This window comes from Pyxicephalus adspersus, chromosome 7 (assembly GCF_032062135.1).
Source record: "Pyxicephalus adspersus chromosome 7, UCB_Pads_2.0, whole genome shotgun sequence".
NCBI lineage: Eukaryota > Metazoa > Chordata > Amphibia > Anura > Pyxicephalidae > Pyxicephalus > Pyxicephalus adspersus.
Window position 1 is genome coordinate 47,143,932 of NC_092864.1, and position 14,869 is coordinate 47,158,800.

Consider the following 14,869-nt stretch of genomic DNA (forward strand, 5'->3'; position numbering starts at 1 on the left):
GGGGTCCCCCCCCTCGGATATAAAGTTATAAGGTGGAAGCCACCCAGTAAAAAAAGTTTTATGGTAATGTCACTCACTATCTGTGATGGTTGCCAGGTGACGTGTGGCCCCGCCCCTCAGCCTCGCTCTCGCTCCCCAGCAGAGGTTTCCATGCTAGATGCTCCGGCTACTGACTGCGGTGCTCGGGCGCAGCACCTGACCGCCGGGCTGTAGAGAGGAGCCGGTCCGTGCTGTCGGATACCTCAGTCCGCCGCCAGTGGTCGCCCTATAGGACTTAGACGCGGCCGGGAGCTCGCTCAGCCCCGCACTCCTGGAACATATGACATGGTACCCCGCACTTCAATTCTTCTCCGCTCAGCTCTGGGAGGACCTGACTCCCCGGTCATGTGACCTTTATTCTGACTGCAGGAGAAGGGAGCACAGCGAGGGTGCGGGGATTTACTGCCGAGTGGCTGAGGGAGGCAGGGAAGCCCCGTACAGGTGTGTGAGGTCTGTCAGCACGTGACCTGCACTGGGTGTCAGTGCCTATGCTGAGTGCACGTGTCATTATCACACTGCCAGGCTCTGAGCATGTATGTCAACAGGGCTGGATTGGTTCTTGGTAGGCACAGGTCTATGGGCATCACTGGGTGCCAAACAGGACTAGCAGAACCCTCTGTCATTAAGTTACCTATGGTCAACTCTGAGCTCCGCTAGAAGCCATACACTCCATGGAGGAGCAGGTGATGTACTAGAATACAACAAAAATCATCTAGGAGTGGACACAGGAGGAGGAGATGTGTGTGGCAAATCAAGGAAATATCTTTACAGTACCAAACAGAAAGCATTCCTTAGTGAGAACAGTGTTGGGAATGTATCCCTATTAAATGTACAGCGCTGCGTAATATGTTGGCGCTATATAAATCCTGTTTAATAATAATAATATATCCCTTACCATTGAAGTATCCAATGTCCTTTTTGCCATATTAGAAAGGTAGCCCAACGCGTTCAACACAAAGTAAGCTTCTTCAGGGGATAAGAAGGTAGATAAAGAGGAAAATCACATGGTTCTGTAACCAAATCGTTCTTACTTTATAATCCAGAAAGGGAAGATAGTGGATGGGCCTAAAGCAATGTTACATTACTGTTTTAACCTCTTGTGGCTTGGGGTAAAAAAAAAAAGCTGATAGTGGTAACCCTGAGCCACACACGGGGTAGCTAAAAACATAAAAAATAAAGACTTATCTGGTCCCATCGGCGTCCTCCAGTGTTCTGCCAGTCAGATCGCATCCTCGGGCCGCGTCCTCTTCCTCGATCTGTCCCTCGGCAAGTGCGATGACGTTCCTCGGGAGTTCCCGGTGACATTGGTGCGTGGCAGGAATTTCAAATTATTTTGTATTGGATTCAATGCAAAATAACTAATAAATCCAGTACAAAGTAATTATTATATATGCTACTGTGGAGTTATATTACAGGTTTCAGTATTTTTATGCACCCTGATTTTAACTGTTTTTTGTTTTTATTTAAAGTTTAGTATTATATATTGGACATATTTTGGTGAGTTATGCCTAAGAATTACAGGCCCACAATGTAAAATACATTTTCATGTAAAACAATGTACCGCTTTTATACATATAAATCCGGACAGAAATGAACCGCTAGGGAGGTTAACATGTGGGGTTCCTTGAAATAACTAAGTCTCAGTGAACTGCTATAATTATTATATCCACAGCTCACATTACATTAGTGTGGTAGTCAGTAGGAAGAATGTCACATTTACATTGCTGGTCATAAGGAAAAATATTACCTTTACAGATAAGCAAAAAGATCATTGATGTCACTGCAATTGACCTGAGCATTACAAATCGCTCAAGGAACCCCTAGCAACCTCTGAAGAAACCCTGGTTGAGAAACATTGACCTAGAGCAATAATATACCAAAATTAATTTAGGTTAGAGAACTATGTGATTTTCCCCCTACCTGAATACCTAGTTTACAATCTTTCAGCACGTCGGGTATCCTTACAAATTTATCAATAACAAGTGTTATGTCATATCAGTAATTATTCTTCAATATCAGTGTACTGGCTGGTGTGATCTATTGGAAAAGCCAGATAAAGGACAAAGGGAGTGCTAGACAAAGGAGCATCTTCAGGCCCTGATTTTAGTGGTACTTGATGATATATGAAACTGATATATGAAAGAGACCAGAAAGAACTCCTTAATGGGAGGATTTTTCTAGGGATACAGAAATAGCATTAAAAAGATTTTTATTCAGACAAAATTTTAAAATGAGGGAAAGTAATTTGCATAAAATGTATATACAAAACAAGACATGCATTAAAAAACAGGAAGATGGCAGTATTTGAGGCAGAAGGACCACATAGTGAAGAAGAACACCTGTCCAAAGTTAATTAGGCTTCACATTTCGCTGCAATACACTGCTTCTTTAGACTTTATAATATTGTCAGTCAAGAATGTACATAAAACATCTACAAATATATAAACTGCCTAAGCATAAACAATGTAATAATATGTATAATCGAAAAAAAGATTATGAGCTTACTAAAACAATCATATCCGGACATACAGACTTTTTATTGTTTACCAAAAACTCACAAAAATGGGGTTGCCACACTGGTATCATAGGAACTGAATGATTCTCTACTCAAGACATTGCCACCTACTTTACAGATAAAATTGTCCAAATCAGACATGGTGTCTGCTCACAGTGCTACTCCAACCATATCCACCCCTTCCACCTGTAAATCATCACTGGCCTCCCTCAGCCCTGTTACTGTGGACGGAGTCTCTTCTCTCATCATCTCCATCTACTACATGTCCGTTTGACCTAATTCCCTCTGATCTACTCCATGCCTATTCCTCCACCCTGACCTCCGCATTCCCTAAACTCTTCAACCTTTTTCTTTCTGCTGGTATCTACTCCTCCAACTTCAAGCATGCCATGATTCTCCCTATCCCAAAGAAACCCTCACTAGACTTCTCTACTTTTTAACTACTGTCCTATCTCCCATATGTTTCCAAACTTCTTGAGTGCCTTGTCTATAAAGGACTCGCTGACTATCTGAACACCAACTCTCTCCTTGACCCTCTCCAGTCTGGTATTCAATCTGCCCATTCCACCAAAATAGCCCTAAAGTAGCTAATGACATCATACGAGCTAAGTGACATGGAAACTTTTCCCTCCATTGGTATCAGTGACACTGCTCTCTCTTGGTTTGCTTCCTGTCTGACAGCTCCTTTCAAGTTTCTATCAATGGTAGTTCCTCCTCGCCCACTCTCCTCCCTGTTGGTGTTCCCCAAGGGTCCGTCCTTGGACCGGTTCTCTTTTCTCTGTACACCTCCTCTCTCCGTAGTTTCATATCCTCTATTGGCTTACAGTACCATCTGTATGCTGATGATACTCAAATCTATCTGTCCACCCCTGGCTTTTCTCCCTCAGTCCTAGACAAGGTTCTATACAGTCTTACGGCTGACAGGTTTCTGAAACTCAACCTAGATAAAACAACATATCATCCACCTCACACATTTCTAACTGTTAATAACACTGATAATCGTCCCTCCCCTCTGGCACGTTGTCTTGGTGTTACCTTTGATTCTGCCTTCTCCTTCACTGTGCACATTCAGAACATTTCCAGGTCCTGTCATTTTCTCCTGCGCAACATTTCCAAAACTCACCCCTATCTGTCCCCGAAGACCACCAAACTCCTTGTACACACGCTTATCATCTCTCGTCTGGACTACTGTAACATCCTCCTCTCTGGTATTCCACTAACCCGACTCTCTCCTCCACAATCTATCATGAATGCTGCAGCCAGATTCATCCATCCTTCCCACCGCTCCTCTTCTGCTGCATCTCTCTGTAGTACTCTTCAATGGCTTCCAATTCACCTTAGAATCAAATTTAAGCTCCTGTGCTTTGCCTTCAAATCCCTCCACAGTTCTTGTCCCACCTACATTTCTGACCTGATAGAAAAATACTCCCTCTGCCGCTCTCTTCACTCCTGACCTACTAATGACTTCCTCACTTATAACCTCGTTGCACTCACAGCTCCAAGACTTCTCTAGAGCTGCCCCCACTCTGGAATGGTCTTCCTCGTCCTTTTTAGCTTGCTCCTACTTTCTGCATTTTTAAAAGAGCGCTCAAAACTCAAACTTGCCTGCTTGTTTTCTGTTTACTAAACACTCACCCACCAATCTATATCCCTTCTCCTATTGTGTGCTATTTTCCCTTCCTCTTATATTGTAAGCTCTTCTGAGCAGGCTCCTCCTGTTCCTGTTTCCTTGTTGGAATCTGTCTGTCATTTGCTACCTCTATTTATTGTACAGCGATGCGTAATATGTTGGCACTATATAAATACTGTTTAATGATAGTAATAATATGTACAATGATGCTCCGGACCTCTAAGTTCCTTGTTGGCAAATGTGTATTTAGGATACTTGGTTGGCCCCCCCTCTCCCAGCTCAGTAGGCACCTGTACCCTACTTCTACATATGGCTGTGTATTTAGAATCACTATTCTGCTTTTTGTGTACATAGGCACTATTTTGTATTACTGGATAATATAGTATCCGAAGGCACACCAAGCTCACCTCTGATGAGTCACTAGTGATAGTCACTTAATTTCTCTTCCCTCTATACTTTTACTTTACTTTTTTTGCAAAAATATGATTAGTTAATGACTGCTAATATACATAGAAGCACATATATAACCAGGTATGTGCTTCAATTGTTTCATGCTTAAATTTGCAAAATATTATTCAAAAGTCTGTAAATGCTATATTTGTTTCAGCATGGAACACCTCACATCAAATATAGTCATTATTTAAACAGCCATTACAGCAAAACCAAATTCACAGGTTAATATTGTGACTGTGTGATGTGTGTGCAGGCCTGCAATCCCATCATCCCAAGGAACAAGAGGATTTCCCCAGTGTAGCTATTACAGCTCTCTGATCTGAATAGAGGAGGTGAAGTCTCAGGGGAGAGCACACAGGAAGCTCTCTACAGCAAGAGACAGATCTTTGCCTTGACTATAACACATAGCTTTTTCCTGTTTAATCTCCTAGATGTGTACTTTTTAATGCAGAGCTGGTACAGAGGTAGAGATTTTCTTGATATAAAAATCCTTTATATTGTATGCATATACTGTATATAAATGTCTTCATGTTTTCGAATTTGTAATCTCTTATACATGTGAAAGATATTGGCGCTGATTTATTAAAGTTCTCCAAGGCTGAAAGGACACACTTTCATCAGTGAAGCTGGGTGATCCAGCAAACCTGGAATTAATTTCTTAATTTGCTAAGCAAATGTTTTTAATGCTGGGCCAGATCCATTCCAGGTTTGCCAGATCATCTAGCTTCACCGATGAATGTGTATCCTCTCCAGCCTTGGAAAGCTTTAAAAATTAAGGCCCATTGACTTGAGGAAGATATAAAAGACACAACTTAGATCAGTTCTTTGTTCATTATCAAATCATTAGGTGGCCCATTTACACCACAATGCTGTGCTCTTCCACTGTCCAGCCAGAAGGCTAAAGAGGTTGCAAGAGGTGCCAAATGTATTCCTGTGCTGTGTAAATCTCAGAACTGGATAGATAGAAATACAAACACTTTGGCAGATAAAACTGCTCCCTAAAATGTACTTTAGCTGTGCATTTGGCTGTTTGCCTGGGGGCCTTTTTTCAAACATTTCCCACAGGTACATTTTGAATGTAGAAGATTCTGTAGGTCTGCCATAAAAGCTTTTTTTTTACCTGCCTGCTAGGAATGCTACTTCTATAGTACACTAACAGCCGTGCATTCGCATATTGGTATACAAACCTTGAATCTTTCAGAATACTTGGATGAAGTATCTCAGGTGCACATGTTCAGCATTACTTATTCTATGAATAGTCAACAATAAAAAAGAAGACACCAGACCTGGAGGAACATGACGGCAGTTCTAGAGATGAGGGTGGAATGCAAGCCTTACATTTCTGAAAGAGGGTGCTTTAAGATGCAGAACTGCCATAAAAGCAAATATATGGAGCATTTGCATATTATGACAAGAACTCCTGGCAGCCCTAACCAGTAAAGTTTCACTTTAATGTTAATTATCCGTGGGTGTTAACGGAGAAATTTGAGGTATACCAATGTTGACCATTGTTTCTGAAAACATCAGGTTATGGGATTAGTCAAAATTATTATTATTAAACAGGATTTATATAGCGCCAACATATTACGCAGCGCTGTACATTAAATAGGGAAATTTAAATTAATTTAAATCAATTGGTGCACCATGACAGCCAGTCATCCAAAAAGAGGAGGTCAGCAATGGCAGCCTACAAATATTGACATGATTCAACAGTTATCAGCAACACAAGCTTATTCCACAAAATTTACAGCATCTGACAAATATTAGAAGATGGAAAAGAAAGTACTATTCTGTTACACTAAACAGTTATTGATGCAACCTCTCTTTTATTCTATATGTATATGTATATGTTTAATTTTTGCGCAGCACTTTTTCCTCCATTATAATGCATCACAACGCTTAATGCTGCAGCATGTAAACATGACATAGCTTACATAGTAGTTGAAAAAAATCAGTGTATTTTAAAAACACATTGCAGTGCATTACAATGAAAGTTTACTATGCACTTTTAAGTTGCAGCATGAATGAAGCTTTAGACTAATAAGTTTTCTGGTCAGCAATAGACATTGTCCATATTATTATTTTCCTCAGGGTTAGTGGCATTGGGGTAGAACTGATCGTAAAGTACACTGCAGCACAACCAAAATACACAGCATACTGATGTACCATGCAAAATACACATGTAGGTGTATAATACAGTAAGTATTCAACCTTTACATTTTTTGAATACCCCTGGCTGGAGTAATATAATAAACATCAAACTTTAATGCAAAATCAATATCTGGTTTGCACCTTTTTAATGACCAGAAAGGTTGTCTATCGTAGTCACTGCCCTATAGGGAGGTGAAGGAAGGGGTGAGACCTAAGTGTTGATATTAAATAACTTGGATTTGGGGTCTGGGGGTGATCAAGAAGATGTGCTGCTGTTCTTGCCTTTTAGTCAGCCAAGTATCTTTTTGATTGCTGACAGGTGTTCTTTAATTAAGTCTTAATTATAGCACATTTGCCTACTGCATAAATCTGCCAGATGGAAATCTTTGAAGAGTATAATCCTCCCTCCAAATATGGATGAGCTTCTAAACTGTCTTTCCTGTCCTTTAATAGCTACATCATGACCCCTTTACTTCCAGTTTTTTATACTGCTTTATTACCAATTTATGTCACTGCAACCCCATATTTAACAATAAATAATACCAAAATATCATTTAGGGTCTTTAAATAGCTCCTCATGCCTGCTTTATCATGTGTGGGGATAGCCATTGATTCATTCTCTAGGACAAATACAGCCCAAGTGCATAACCCAAGTGTCTACCTTATGATTCATTTTCCACTCTGGTAAAGATTTCACCTAGAGATTCAGCAGGAGAAGAAGCAGATTCACCGTCTCACAGAAATACATTTCTGCCTATAAACAATAAACAGCTCAATACTCCAATCTTATTGCAATTTGATCTATGTGTTTAATATTTTTGTCTTTTTCTTTTTCCATTTTGCTACAGGAGAGAAGTCGAAATGACAAGGCATCCACAGCCAGCCATTGCTAGAGATTAATTTGTTTTTTTCAAAGGAGGATGTCAGATTTATGAATTGTTAACCCATAATCCACTGGAGGATTCTAAAGATAACTTTCCGAAAAAAAAGCAAAGCATTTATGAATAATTTCACTGCTCAGCTAAAGAGACAACTGGGAATGCACTAGTTTTATTAAAATGATGAACCTTACAGAAAAATTGATGAAAAAATTCTTGGCTTTTTTGGGGTGACATTAAATTGGTGTATCGAAACTGTAATTGCACTTAGAAAAATATACTAAAATCCTGCAAAATTCAGAGTTTAGATTTCTCCAGAACCCTGTTGGTATTAGGTTTTTACATATTCCTTGGAGCTTTGCTTACCTCCTAAAATCCAAAATCATACTGACAGATGACCTTTTGCACAGAGCTGAACTCCATGCAGCTTTAAAAACAGTAACAATTGTGTGTTCTTCCTAAACTATTTCAATGTACTAATAAATCTCACAAGCAAATAAATCAAAATTGGTGTAACACTAAATAATTGCTCATGTTTTCTCTTACTTTTGTATGCAGATTATTTTCATGTTCTCTGCACAGTTTGGATGTTGATATTGTTTTTTTATCTATAATGTGTTTTCTTATAACTGCCTGTCAATTTACCTTATTTTTGTTAAATAAAGAATGTTATACAAAAATGGTGAATAACCGATTTTAAAGGAATGCCTGCACTCAAATGTTCTGCAGTGCACCTGTGCTGGCAGAAGAAGAAAGGAGGTAATTTTTTACTGCCACTTCACTGCCTAAACTGGGTGTCAAGGAGGTGTCCAGGTTGTAATTTATAACTGCAAAAAAGTTATGTCACTATCCTGGCTGTTTTATTTTGTTGAACTGTTTATATCTACAGGCTAGGTAGACAAACATGTTTTTAGGAAAAACAACCCAAAGTATTGTAACTGTGCCCGTAGTTTAGTTTCTGCCATCTAATTTGTGGCACACGGGATTGTAGTAGGCAAATTAGCTTAGGCAGGGAGTGTTGAGAATGGTTCCCTTTAAAATAGTTTCTAGGGACACTTTAATTCTGCTTTTTATTGACAGTGTTATACACACAATTGCCTTGAATGAATACATAGCTCTGTTACATTTACCATTTTTAGTAACTGTTAGGAACCTTGCTTTAGAAATCAGAGGCAATGAATGCCAAAAACTTGATTTTCAATACATTATGGACAATGTAGCAGAGAACAATAAACTTTTTAAAGCCATTCAGAGCTGGGCATTCTATTAGCTAGAACTCTGTATTCCATCTCCAAAACACGCTGTGTGCAATTCAGCCCACTGAACTTTGGTGAATACGCTATACCCAAAATAAAACATGTAGAATGAAATATAGATGGTGAACAACATTGCTCAGACAGGGTTTTATACCAAGACTGCTCAAACAGGGTTTCATAAAAGAGATGTGCTCCTACCATGTGTCCCAAGCAACTGGAGGTAGAGTTTTTTACTCTTAGGCTAAATTCAGAGCTGTGGTTGACTGCAGTGGCATGCCGCAAGCTCAACCGCACTCCCAACTGTTCCCACTCAACTGAATTGGAGAGGTTGGGAACCAATTGTTTTTATATGGTGCAATGGCAGTGAATTGAGGCCGTAGCTCTGGTTGCTGAATTTCAAAATGTTGCTTTTAACCACCCTTAAGTGGCCAGCTGCTTCTATGGACTTGAATGCAACTGCCTCCAACTACAGCTCACAGCAGATGGAAATTGTTTTAAAGCAGTTGCTGCTGGAGGACTGGGAAAGGAAGGATGTAGTTCATCCTTATCCACTAACTTCCTGAAAACATTGACCCCCAGCAAACCGCATTCTCAATGTCAACCGCATGACAGACAGATTACTGTTGAGGATGAACTATTGGTGACAAACCCCAAAGTATTGAAGTGGGGTGCTGGTTAACAGCAATTAGCAACCTCAAGTCTAAAAGGGGCCTAAGTGTTTGATTTACATTCGTTCAATAAATTAGTTTGAACATAAATGGGCATTCAAGTTAACACAGGTTCACATGGCAAAAAAAAAAAAAAAAATGTTATTCCTTAAGCAAATCACCCCCAGTGTCATTTGTGGTTCTTAATCCCAGTTTCATAGTGAGATATGGTAGAAATAGTAAGAGTTAAACACCTCATTCTGAACAAATTAACCTTGTCAAATAGCTTTATGAATCTATTAATTTTGACACCAGTAATTGGAAGCGTGACCTATTCATGCTCTGTGTGATTATGTTGTCACTGCTGAAAATTTGTGCTGCTTTTAACTCATCTCTATAAAAAAATTACTGTTTCTTTCGAATGAGAAATATTTAACTTCTCTAGAGATGCGTAGGTTTAATAGTTACAATCTGACACCATAGACATAGCACTTGTTAATTATGGGGTCTATTATATGGGACATTGATTAAGTATATCCTCAAATGCCCTGCTATTCTCACCCCAAGAAGTGTATCTATGCCAAAAATATTAATAAAAAAATAATATATTGCCGCTTACAAGGTTTAGATGTAGTAGCTGCGTTAGTTTTCTTTATCAGTCTTCATCTTTTATCATTTGTACTGCCAGTAACAGACTACTTGTCCTAGGGGGACAATGCTTATTCACTGCTGTGTTTATGAAGGAACAATGTTGTCACTGTAGGATAGGGCATGTCTCTCTCCATTCTTAAAGTGGAACTAAAATTTAAAAAAAACACCTTCCGCAGAACACCTTCCTACTTCCGCAGATCCCTTGACCCCCTGGAGCTTTTCTGGATTAGGTCTTGTGCCGTCCAGTTATCCGCCTTCATCCCGCTGCAGAGGAAGTGTCGGGGGCTTCCATCTTCTTTCTTCTTCTTCCTGCTTCTGCTTATGTCACCGGATCTGGTGCGGGTGACAAAGCCGCTGTAAATTGGGAAAAAAAGTGCCAATCTCACTGCGCATTCATGAGATTGGCATTTTATTTCCCCAATGAAGAAAAAGCTCCTTCTGCCCATGCCCAATCTCAGGGTAGCCAGAGAACTGAACACTTTAATGGTCAGGGATTTTAAATGAAAGCTGTACAAATGTTTGCAGTGGTATAAACAGTTAAACCTTAAAGAGAACCAGTCACAACTACGCTTAAGCTGCGTACACACTTGCGAAAATTATCATTGGAAACGAACGACTAATAGCCGATAATCGTTAACAAAAAAGTGCACAACGACTGACCAACTACGCCGACGAATAAGGATTGTTGCTGGAAACAAACGACCATCCTGGCGGTCTGATTGCGCGGCGATCGTTCACTATCTATTGTGTGTACGGTCGTTCAGTGATGGTGGATTGTTCTCTGATACACTTTCCCCTGTACATGTCACTTCCTGCATCGTTCAAACGATCGTATCCAGCGTGTGTACACTATTGGTGGATTAGATTTGAACGGTCATATTGTTACAACATGTACAGAATTGTGCACAATACGATCGTTCAAAATAATCGTGCATAATCGTGCATAATCGCTAGTTGTTCATTTTCCAACGATAATTATTGCAAGTGTGTACCTAGCTTTATATAATATTATGAATATATTATAATGGGTCAGCTTACTTACTATATTTATATTCCGCACCTTTATTAAATTTACCACCCCTATTAACGCAGACCATGAAGAATGTAAGTAAGTTTTGTAAGACCATGAATAATTAGTTTATGACTACTGATGTTTGTGACTTAAAATTCAGAAGAGGTTTAATAAACATTTTAGAACAGCATTAAAATGTATTAGTTATATAGTAAATTTATTTATAAGAAGCTGGAGCTATTGTGAAATGAGCCTTTGCCAACTGAACTGAAAAAAAAAAACTAGTCAGATAAATGGCTTAAATAAAAGCACACAACAAACAACAACTTGTCCATAACAATCTATAGAAATGCTGCTTTTCAAAGATTTAGGTGGACAAATCCGCTTTCAGCAGTTAGCTGCATTATGACAGATTACTGTGAAACTTCTAATTGGATACTCATTAATCAAATTGTACTAATAAGAATTGCTATTAGAATTCTCTATTAAACCTTAACTACTAGACAGCTATTGCAGAATTTGCAGAGTGTTTGAATCTGAGCACACCTTGATAAATGTTAAGCATTTCATGCATTATTATTAAGAAGTCAGTAAATCGCTGAGTACCAGCATAACATACCTAATAAACAAAGAAGGCATAAAGTGTATTTTTAATTATTTACTTCCTAAATTCTAACTCAGCTTTTTGCTTAAGGGTTGATTTTTAAACTTTCTATCAGCCATACTATGAAAAATAAAGACAATTTCTTACAGACTCTTATCAAGTGCCAAGATATGCAGTATGAGTGCATTATTATGTATTTTTATGTCTAAAATTTAGGCCAAGAGTGTTAGTCAGACCTGTTTCCATGGCAGTGTTAGAATCTTCTGTACAATTCCCTATCATCTCTACAGTACTGTCTGTTATGAAATAGAAATCAACAGAAGTCATTTATTGCATTGGGCCAAGTGAAAGACCAGGTTAGAGCCGCCTTGAATGCAGATGGGCAAGCATAGGCATGTGGCAAGAATAGTCAGCTTTTGCAGTGAATAAATGATGTTAAAGGAGGTTAACCCCTTGGCATAGTAAGGTGTAAATGGCCTTACTGAGAAATATAATTTTCTGCAACAGAACATGTACATCCTGCTTAGAAAAGGCTGCTGGCTCTTACATGGTCAACACTGAAGTTACTGGGGAGCTGCAATCACTAAAGACAAGCATGGTAGCACAATGGCTGGCACTCTGGACTTTGCAGGACCAGGGTATAAGGTTTGGATCTCAGAAAGGACACTGTCTGTATGGAGTTTGCATGAGCAATGTAAACTGAACATGTGAAGAAAAAAGTCTAACGTTACCTCAATTACAAACTGTGCAATATACAGATCCACAGATACAGAGGGTTGAAGACAAATACCAATCCTAAAGTCTACCATAAAATCAGAAATTGGTCCTACCCCCTTCCATTGCCCAATACCCCTTTTTAATCAATGAGCCCACACAACATATAATTTTGAACCAACAGGACAGACTTGGAAGGTTGAAGAGCATAGGGACAAGTTTGACATTTACAGAAAAAAAATATGATTTACATATACCTTCAGCTTCCTGTATCTCTGGATGTACATTTTGGCATGTATTGATCACAAACCAAACATCTGCGTATTAATAACACCTGCTTGTTACAAAACAACAGTATATTTTATCACAGAGCAAAAAATTATTACCCAGCAGAAGAATATTATCCATCAAGACAGCAGCCGGCAGCATCAAAGTCATTAAGTGGTATATTACAGCACTCCGTAGCATTACTTACAGCTACATCTATAATTTTAGGCTTCACAGCAAAAATTCCCCACATTCTTCAGAGTCCCAAAAACCTATCTTGTTTTCCCATTTTATCAGAGCTTTACAGCAACAAATCTGTTCCTCCAGCCCAGTGTTTCTCAACCAGGGTTGCTACGGATTTCTTGAGCAATGAGCAAATTATAATTCTCTGGTCAGTTTAACTGATACCAATGATATTTTGACCATCTTTAAGAGTGATATTCTTCCCACTGACCAACAATGTAAGAGGCATTCTTCCTAGTGACCACCACACTAATGTACTGTGAGTTGTAATTATAGTATTTATACCAGACATTCCATGAAGACCTGAAAGTTATTACAAGGGGTTCCCTTTGTCGCATTTAGATCCAGCAGAATGGAACCAGTAAAAAGCTCTCTTTTTATCATTTAACAGTAACCACTGACATTAATTATCCTTTCTCCTGTCTGTAAGGCTGCGTACAAATGTGCAATTTTGGTCGCTGTAAACTATCTTTCATGAATATTGCCAGCAAAGAGAGACAAATGAACAAACAAGCACTGTACACACAGTGCCGTTCTGTTCTTTAGGGAGAGGAGGAGCGAGAACTAGCGAGCAGCACCCTTCTGTGCTCTTCCCCATTGGCTTGTAAAAGGTGATCATTCTCCATTGGATGTTCACAGATCCGTCAGGATAGATTCGTGAACAATGTTGGGTGACCATTGTACACATGTCAGATTCTCAACTGAGAGAAGCACAAACATTTGTATTGGGCGAGAATCATCTGACGGGTGTTCATCGCCTAAGACACTCTGTTATCATTGACCGCCAATTCAACTGGCATTTTCTTCGCTAACCATCAACTTCAAGGGATTTGTTTTCACTGGCTAACAATATAGTGAGACTCTTCTCCAACTAATATACGACGAAATAAGGTTCCTACTGACCAGCAATATAAGGCGGTCCTTCTATCAATGGCTATTGATGAAATAGGAGGGTACTTCTTTAAATGCCCCTTGTAGCAGGTAAACTTGCTGCACTGCAATGATTATTAGATTATTTTGTCTAGGGTGTACTAAATAAAGTGAAATAAATACATTATTTCTTCTGTAGGCCTTTTGCTACACTGATGTTTTGAAACCAATTTTCTATGCTAGCTGCAGTTCTTGGACAAATACAACACAGCACCATGCAGTGTATCTAAGGACTTTAAGAGCCCACCCACATAAATCGACCATTTCATCTAATTCATAAACCTTAAAAAATTGCTTTTTACCCTCTGCAAAATGACATTCTCCACTAACCAACAATGTAAATTGGGAACTACAACTTCTAGTATCTGCATTTATTTATTAACATTAAAAGTATTTTGATTTTTGGTTATCACTGAAAAAAATGTCGTACAGAGGAATGAACTGTTAGATATTATTTGCTTCGGGTGTCAAATATGCTGTGTCACATTCTTGTTTTATGTACTATCTATTAGTAACTGATCACAAAATTGTTTTAAAAAATTCTCTTTGGTTAAAAAGGGTTTCAAGTTTTTTTGCATCAACTGTCTAAGAATAAATTGCTAACAAGGTATTTTTTTGCTGTTGAAAACTTTATAACATTGTTTAGTGTTACCTAGAGGTCTATTTTTATTATTTATTAGTGAAAAGTGACGTTAAAACTATGTATCATCATCACAACACTTATTGTACTTTGTGCTAGATGAAATACAGAAAGGGCTAAATATAATGACCTTTCCAATAAAAAAAAATGATCTTTTGACCTCCTTATTCCTCCACAATTACCACTAAGAACTAAAAAAGGCAGAGAATAATTTCTATGAAGTAAAAGCATTGTGCTGA

At 38.8% G+C, this 14,869-nt stretch overlaps 1 protein-coding gene and 1 long non-coding RNA gene across 2 annotated transcripts in view; one reads left to right on the forward strand and one right to left on the reverse strand.

Annotated features, from left to right (window-relative positions):
• TLK1 (tousled like kinase 1) overlaps positions 1–213 on the reverse strand; it is a 131,499-nt gene extending 131,286 nt beyond the window's left edge. Inside the window, exon 1 of the mRNA XM_072418320.1 lies at positions 78–213. The gene's annotated coding sequence lies outside the window, so the exon portion shown is untranslated. The remainder of the gene's footprint in view (positions 1–77) is intronic.
• Positions 214–433: 220 nt separating this feature from the next.
• LOC140335588 (uncharacterized) lies at positions 434–8,192 on the forward strand. The gene is made up of 2 exons (XR_011921730.1): positions 434–722; positions 7,637–8,192. It is a non-coding gene; the product is annotated as an uncharacterized lncRNA (long non-coding RNA).
• The last annotated feature ends 6,677 nt before the right edge of the window (positions 8,193–14,869 follow it).